Source organism: Neovison vison, chromosome 5 (genome assembly GCF_020171115.1).
Source record: "Neovison vison isolate M4711 chromosome 5, ASM_NN_V1, whole genome shotgun sequence".
NCBI classification, from domain to species: domain Eukaryota; kingdom Metazoa; phylum Chordata; class Mammalia; order Carnivora; family Mustelidae; genus Neogale; species Neogale vison.
In genome coordinates, this window is record NC_058095.1 from 30,162,569 (window position 1) to 30,171,342 (window position 8,774).

Below are 8,774 nucleotides of genomic sequence, written 5' to 3' on the forward strand. Positions count from 1 at the left end.
TTAGGCTCCACCCTAACCTAGGATGCGCTTGTATCTGCAAATACCCGATTTCCTAATAAGGCTACATTCACAGGTACCCGGGCTTAGGACTTTTAGGGAGACACAGTTCAACTCCATTTACTATCCTGGAGAGGGGCGGGAGCAGGCCCTGCTGTGGGTACAAGTGCATTCTCTGCTTGCCTGTCCTGGAGAACCATTCTTGAAGTCTTGGCTACTTCGTAGCACATCATCCCTATGCCCCCTGGAGGTCACACAGTTCCTGCAAAGGGCGCATTGTCGGATCCCAAACTCACTAGGCCCTCACATTTAGAGCCTTTAAAAAAATTTTTTTTAAGATTTTATTTATTTATTTGAGAGAGAGAGAGCAGAGCAAGGGGGAGGTGCAAAGGGAGAGGGAGAAGCAGACTCCCCGCTGAGCAGGGAGCTCCAGGACATGGGACTCAATCTCAGGACCCCAGGATCATGACCTGAGCCAAAGGCAGATGCCCAACCATCTGAGCCTCCCAGGTACCCACCCCCCCCCCCCTTTAGAACTGTCGAGACTGGTCTGGGCCCAGGCCAAAGTCTCCTGAAGAGATAAAAAATATCTGGGTCTGAAATCACTCAGCCAACCAATTTAGGCACTAGGGGTAGGTACAGAAAAGACAGCAGGGACTTACATCGTCCTGGGAGAAGGGGAGTCACAGTTGACTCCCAGGTGATGAGCTGCAGGTGAGAAAGGTCTGGGGGTGGGGCTGCAGGAGCAGGGCAAGGGCATTGAGGTCAGCTGGGGATCAGGGACAGCTTCCCAGAGGAAGGGGTATTGCAGAGGAGCCCTGGAAGACTGTAGGACCCAGGAACCACATGTGGGAGAAGCAAGTAGAAAGCAAAGTCCTTTGAGCCGGGAGGTGGGACTGATGAGGCAGTACAGAGCCTGGCCTGCCAAGAGTGAATCTCGTTCATCCATGAAACAATTGTTTCATCAGAACCTAACAGATACATGGCATGGGGCTAGGGGCAGAGCTCTGACCCTGACAAAACAGCTCTGCCCCTAGCCCCCATAAGCCCCCTCCAGCGTGTGAGAAGGGGAGGCTCTCAATCCTGCTTGCCTATTTGAATAACCCTGGGGGGAACCCCCACGGATATAGGCCTCAGCCCAGCGGGTTGGATTCAGGTGGTGAGCGGTGGGCGGGACACTAGGGTTTTTCCATAGTCCCCCAGGGGACTCTAGCTTGTGGACAGGTGTGAGCGTCCCTGGTGTGTAATCCCCCCACAGATCATTTGAGGGGTCAATTGAGGTCGGGAGGAGGAGGCCAAGTGAGGGAAACTGGGGAGGAGAAAGGGAGGGAACCCATCAGGTAAAGAGGCCTAGCCGGTGGGGAGAGCAGAAGAGCCGAAGGATCTTAAGCCAGTGAGTGGCCGGCTCAGAGCCCAGTTTCAGAGGGTGGCGGCAGGACTAGGCAGCAGCCTGAGGGCGGAAGAGATAGGTGAAGGCGGCCTGGACACAGGTAAGACCTCGGTTATTTGTTGTTTGTTTGCTGAGCGGGATCAAGAGTTGGAATTGCCAGATGTCAGTGGTCCGTTGGGCAAGGGAGCCAGGCTTCTCCAGCCAACCCGTCTCCGGAAAATGACTAAGCTACGTGCAAAGGTGGGCAAAATTACTCCCGCAGCGCCTCGCTTTCACACCCGCCCGGGGTCCCCCGAGCCGCAGGAGCGATGGCAGCGCGCGCCGGCAGCCTGAGACCTGTGGCCAGCAGGGGGCGCTCGCTGCAGGAGGAGGCGGGTTCTCCTTGGGTCCCGCCCGCTCCGCAGGCGGCGGCGCTCTAATTTTCCAGCCCTGGGGAAGCCGGCTTTGGCATCCTCCCTCCTCCGTGCCTGACGCCGTGCGCTGCCCGCAGGAAGCAACTGCGAAGTAGTTCTTGTTGGCTTCCAGGTACTTACGGCTTGCCGGCTTGCCGAGTGCCCGGACTGGTGCGTACTGGGTCCTGTAATCCTCCCAGCCACCGTGAGGTGAGCGGTAGTGTTATCCCCATTTTACAGATGAGGAAACTGAGCCATCACAGGTGACCTAAGTTGCCATAGGTGGTCACCCAGGGTTCACACCCAGGCAGCTGGTAAGGGGAAGAGTCATCCCAAAGTGAGACTTCACTGATTAGCCTGAGGAGTGGGTTGCTGAGAGCAGGGAGGCGTCACTTCAGGCCGGAAAGGCTTCCGGGAGAAAGGAGGAAACGTGCCAAGCCCTGGAGCCCGGGGCGGCTCTCCGTGAGCTGAGGGGCTGTGGAAGGCACCGTGGGAACAGGTGCACGGAGGTCGGAGCTTGTGTACGGAAGGATGCTGGCAGGACCCTATCTTACAGTGGGCTGAGGGTCACTGATGTTGCAAGTCCCCTAGGGCAAGGTTATGGTCTCTAGGGCTCAGAAGTCCAGAGCCGGCTTCAAACCGGTCCTTCCAGTAACTAACCCAATGGTTGCGCTGCGGCTGCAGGAAGTTCCCCTCACTCCCCTGCCATCCCTGGTGTGGCCCTTGGCTTTCACTCCAGGCTCTTAGCACTGGGTTCTGATTTGGGCTCTGTGACATTGACGTGGTCTCTGGGTTAAAAAAAGAAAAAAAAATACTAGACCTCCTACTAGGCCCAAACCCAGTGGGCAAAGCACTGAAGTCTGAGCCCACTTTCTCCAGCCTATTTGATGGCGCTAAGCCCAGGGGAGCCAGTGAGACCCTCATCCCCCGCATTTTAGCCCCTTGGGCCCCTCTGCCCCCACTCAGCTTTCCCAGCTTATCCAGTCCAACAGGCTACTCCCAGGCACCTGCTGGTCCCTGGCTGAGTCTGGGCCAGACCTCCATACTCTGACCGGCAGTTGTGGGTAGAAGTGTTTGGCAGAGTGGAGGGGGAGGAATGTTGTGAATGTCAACTCCGAAGGCAGGCAGGGCCGGAAGGAGATGGGGAGACCATCTAGTCCAACCTGTCCCATCAGAGACCCCTCAAGATGAGTCTGATTTTTGAGGTTGGGGTAGAGACAGAGGACATCCATCCACCTCCTATCTCTCTGCATCGTCTGCAGGATCCAGGCCCAGGGCTGAGCGCCAATCAGTGCTTATACTCAAAGTCATGGTCAGTGAATGATTTAGGTGGTAAAGGCTCCCAAAATTGCCAGCTTTGGGCTGGCCCTGTGCCTGCTTTGATCAATAGAGGGAAACATGCATATTTGGTGGCAGAAGCAGTCTCCTGGGACTTCTCAGCTCTAGCCCTATGAAGCAACAAGGAAACGTGGGACACCCTCTTGGAGGCCCCGCTATGAGGAAGCCCAAGCAGCCACATGGTAGACAGAAGTCCCAACCCAGGAGCTCCAGCTAAGTGCCAGTCATGGGAGGGAGACCATGGGGGGGAACTTCCACCCATCCCAGCACCTAAGCCAACAACAGGGGAAGGACAATGGCCTGGCTGACCGCCAGGACCTGAAAAGGGTCTTGTTTTAAGCCTCTGTGGGTTGAGGTAGTTGGCTTCACAGCAATGATGCAAGAAACAGCGGGTCCTCAGGAGTATGCTGTCGGGCCTCCTCTCACAAGATCCATCTGCCCCAAAAGGAATCCACCCAAGCATCTTGGGGAATGACTGGGTCCGTCAGTCCTCAGACCTCCCCCAGGCAGATCTCTAACCATGTAGGAGCCCCATAGAGAAGGCAGAGTGTCCATGAGAGCTGGCTCACCTTCAGTGAAAGAATGAGTGCCCCAGTGGCTGGGGGAGCTGCCCAGCGGCGGTGCTCACTAAGGCTCCTGCCTCATTTGGGGGGTCTTCTGAGGTGGCCTGATTTTATTCAGCCCGTGACCCACCCTGTGAGCCCTCCTGGCTCCTTTAAAGTCCACAGCCGCCTTGAACCATCTTGTTAAGTGTGAATGTTCCACCAACAAGTGGAGGGGTCAGGGAAAGGGAACTGAACTAACCGCCGAGAAGGTGAGGGCAGGGGAGACCAAACCGCATTAATCCTAAATACGAAAAGCAGCCTTCATTTAAATGTCTACAAGTGTGGCCAGATCTTCTAAAAAGGCTTCAGGTCGGTTGACTTTTTCTCCTATTAACAGCAGCCTTCAATTCAGAGCTTTCGTGCTGGCAAAGGGACCACCTCACCTGACCGAGGGGGAAAGTGTCAGGTTGCACGGAAGGAAAGAAGGTCAAGTGGCATCTCACCCCCCTGCTAACTTTAGCAGTGAATAATGAAGAAGGCGTTCAAATTTTAATTAACGCGGGGCTGTGGCTAAGAGCTAACCGACTCTCCTACTTTGTAGCTAAGGAAACGGAGGCTAAGTCACCGCTGGGGGGACACAGGGCACGGCCCCTCCTGCATTCATCCAGCATTGCGCAAGATTGAACGCCTCCGTGCAAATAACCACCAGCCCACAAACCTAGTGGTACGTAACCTGCTGTGTCAATGAACTATTATTGCTAGGTAACAAGCACCCTCGAAACGTGGTGGTGCTGGCTTTCAGCTGGGATACTTGTCGTAGGCTCTACAGCAGCTAGACTGCCTTCCTTACACGGTGGGCTCCGGACCTGCTGGAAGGGATCAAGCGATCACAGCAGGAAGCTGCAGGTCTCTCAAGACCCAAGCTTGGGTATTTACTCAACATCCCTTTGCCACATTCTACTACTAGTCAAGGAAGCCAGATGGCCTGCCCATGTCCCAAGGGGGCGGGACGTAGACTCTGCCTCAGGAAAAGGAAAGCAGAAAAGCATGGGAGATTTTGTTTAATCTACTGTGCCTGTCTCTTTAAAATTACAACTCTCCCTCCCACTTCCAGAATGTCCTATCCTTCCCTTTTGGGTTTTTCTCCCTAGTACTTATCATTATCTGATATAGTATATGGTTTGCTTATTTAAGAATGGAAACCCAGGGATGCCTGGGTGGCTCAGTTGGTTAAGAGGCTGCCTTCGGCTCAGGTCATGATCCCAGCATCCTGGTATCGAGTCCCACATTGGGCTCCTTGCTCGGCAGGGAGCCTGCTTCTCCCTCTGCCTCTAGACTGCCACTCTGTCTGCCTGTGCTTGCGCTCTGTATCTCTCTCTCTAACAAATAAAAATAAAAATCTTAAAAAGAAAAAAAAAAAAAGAATGGAAACCCAATGAGGGCACGGGGTTGTGTCCCTTAGTTCCTACTATAGCTCCCACACCAAGAATAGGGTCTAGCACATAGTAGGGGCTCACTGAGGATTTGTTAAAAGAATGAATGACGGGATGCTGTTACTATTGTGCTATATGGAGGTGGGGATAAGCTCTCTGTTCTGGAACCAGCTCTCAACCTTTTGGTTAAGTTTCACAGCAACTTTGCCAATGCAAAAGCTCAGTATTAAAAATGGTACATGAGTTTAGAAAAGAGAAGTTAGATCGTGTTCTTATGGCTGCTCTCTCCTGGAAGGGACAAAACCAGGCTCCTAGATCTACCACCTAAGAAGTGGACCTGGATAGACCCACAGCAACACCACCAAGGAATAACCCCAGGGCAGCCCAGGGTTGGCTGGGAGTCAGAGCAAAGAGTGGAAGTTATCTACTTTTTCCTTTTAGGGCTTTTTTTTTTTTTTGGTCCTTTTATAAGGCAGACTTTACTTCTTAGAGCAGTTTTAGGTCCACGTCAAAAGTGAGAGTTCCCATATTACCCCCTCTCTCGTGCACAGTTTCCCTCATTAATAGCATCCCATACCAGAGTGGTACAGGTTATAGCGACGAGATGATCCACTTCTAAGGACGTGGGAAATGCTCTCCCCACAATGGTAAGAGAAAAATCAGGACCCCATGAAACATACAAGTGTGAAAATAGGAATCTGACTCTTCTGTATTATATATACTTGATTTCACCAAATTCCCCAATTAAAAAGCTATTTTATGGGCTATTAAAAAGGGAAAAAATACTGCCAATTAATTATAAGACTCCACCAACTAATCAGTTATCATCGTAATTTCTAATTTGTTAAAATATGAGAAAAAACCCTGCATCTGAGAATAAGTAAATTATGGTGGGTTCTATACATACAAGAAAGAGGGGGCCCTGTGATTCTCTCTGTTGGTGACTACTGATCCTTTGTATTCTCCTCATCGCACTTTTAAACCCTTTCCTGCTTCTTCAACAAATGGTGTTGGGAAAGCTGGATATCCAAAAGCAAAACAGTGAAGCTGAATGTTTACCTTATACCACATACAAAAATGAACTCAAAATGGATTAAAGACATAAACATATGACCTGAATTGATATAGCTCTAGGAAAAAAAGCGGGGGGGGGGGGCTTCATGACATCGGAGTTGGCAATGACTTCTCAGATATGATACCAAAATCCAGACAAGGAAAACAAAAACGGCCAAAAGAGAATGACTACACCAAACTTAACTTCTGCGCCATAAAGGAAACCATCAACAGAGTGAAAAATCAACCTACAGAATGGGAGAAAATATTAGTCAACCATATATCTGATAGGTTAATATCTAGGATCTACAAAGAACTCCAACCATCAATTATAGAAAAACTCAAATAACCAGGATAAAAAATTGGCAAAGGACTTAAATAGGCGTTTCTTCAAGGAAGATTAGCAAAAGGGCAACAAGCATATGAAAATACGCTCAACATCACAATCAGGAAAATGCAAACCCAAACACAATGAGACACTACCTCATACCCACTAGGATGACCAGTATTAAAAAAAAAAAAAAAAAAAAGAGTATTGGCACAGATGTGAAGAAATTTGAACGTTTGCACACCATCGGTGGGAATGTAACCCAGTGCAGCCACTATGGAAAAGAGTATGGAGGTTCCTTGGAAAAATTAAAAATAGAATTACCATAGGATCCAGCAATCCCACTTCTGGGTTATATAGCCAAAAGAAATGAAGACCTATTTGCATACCCCTGTTCACTGCAGCACAATTCACGATAGCAAAGAGGTCAAAGTAAACTACATGTTCATTGAGGGATGAATGTTATTTAAAAAATATAATGAAATAGCAAGCTTTAAAAAAAAAAGGAAATCATGTCATGTGACAATATGGGTGAACCCTAAGCACATTATGCTAAGTGAAATAAGCCAAGAACAAAAAGAGGAGTAAGGTAGGACTCCACCTGCTACCCAATTCTGAAATACGGATAAGTAGAAGGATGGCTGGCAGGGGCGGGGCAGAGACTGCAGAAGGGAGTGGGCAGAGTTTCCATAAACCTTCCATTTGTTGCACAACGATGTCCAGAGAGCACACACTACATTTTTAAATGGTCAAGATGGTAAACTATGTTTTTTAGCCCACACAAAAACCGCTTTCCTGGGTTTCCCCCAATCTCCACAATCTATACTTTTTAAAAAGTTCTATAAATAAGCAAGAATGACTTTGGCAGTGACCATGGCCAGGTGAGCAATGGTGCCATTGGTCTGATTTGTGTCCTGCCCCCCCCACCCCACCTGGGGTGCTGGCCTGGAGCAGGGCTGGAGGCAGGTAGTTGGTCACGTCCTGCCCCGGGAAAAGGGCTCTTCTCCCACCCACCTCTCCTGGAACAGACGCTATGGCCACAGGTCAGACGAGGACAGAGGGATCTAATTTCCTTTAAAAAAAAAAAATGAGCAAAACGCAAGATCTACGAAAAAGTATACAGTATCATAATCACCCATATTCCCACCATTTCAGCTTTTTGCCTTTCACAGAAAAGAAACCAAACATCACCAGCAAAGTTCCTTTTGTCCCCTATCCCCAGTCAGTCTCCTTTATATTTTACTCTTAACCTACTTTGTACGTCTTTTTCTTTAATCAATGGTTAGTATTGTCCTATGTCCTGCTTTTTAAAATCACACGTGCTTCTGCGCACTACCTCCGCTGACCATCATCCCTTTGAATCTAGATCAGTCCTTTTAATAAGTAACCCACTGTTCCCCGGCAGGACAGACTACCGGCTTCCTCCACCCAGGTGGCCTCCCGTTGTTCATTCCCATTATTAGCACTGTGTCCGCGAACATGCCTGGGGGCATCTCCGCCGGACCCTCCTGGGCAAGGCCATCTTGTCTAACCAGAGATTTACGCGGAGCCTCCCGTCCCAGGGCTGGGAGGGCAGGGGCGGACGTGAACAGGCCGGGGAAGTCTTTCCTGACGCAGGCCGCCGCTCCTGCGGGGTCAGCGAGGAAAGGTCCCCTCCCCTCGCCCCAGGAGCGTGGCCCTCATCCCTTTCGGCTCCCTTGCAAGTTTCTCCCCGGCAGGTCCCGTCCTTGCCTGCACCGCCTTTCTTGCCCCGCCTCGGCTCCTGGGGGGGGAGGGGGGCGGAGCTCGGCGCTGCCCCCGTAACCTGCAGACCGCACGGAAAAGACCCGGCCAAGGTCACACGGCGGCACGCGGTCGCCCAGCTCTGGCTCGCTGGCGGCCGCGGTCTCCGCCTCCGCTCGCGTCGTAGCAGGCGCGGGTCGTGGTTTTTCTCCCTTTGAGCTCCCTAGCGAAATCACCCGGCGGGCCTCTACCCCGGCTCACCCGGGGTCGCGGGAGTTGGGCGGGGCCGGGCGGGCGAGCCACGAGTTCGGGTCCCGCCTCGGGCAGGAAGCGGCCGCCTGGCCTCCGCCCTGAGCCGGCCCTGAGCGGGTCCAGCGTCCGGCCGAGCCAGGTCTCGGCGGGCGGGTCTAGAGGGGCGGGCGGGGCCGGAGGCGGGGCGCTGCCCTTCCCGCGCCTGCGCCTCCTACCCTCCACTGAGAGCTTCCACCGCTCGCTCGGCTGTCAGGCGCGGTGGCCAAGTGGTAAGGCGTCGGTCTCGTAAACCGAAGATCGCGGGTTCGAACCCCGTCCGTGCCT

General features: G+C 52.0%; 1 non-coding gene across 1 annotated transcript; it reads left to right on the top strand.

Moving 5' to 3' along the window:
* The first annotated feature begins 8,702 nt into the window (after window positions 1-8,702).
* Window positions 8,703-8,774, top strand: TRNAT-CGU. The gene has a single exon. It is a non-coding gene; the product is annotated as a tRNA-Thr (tRNA).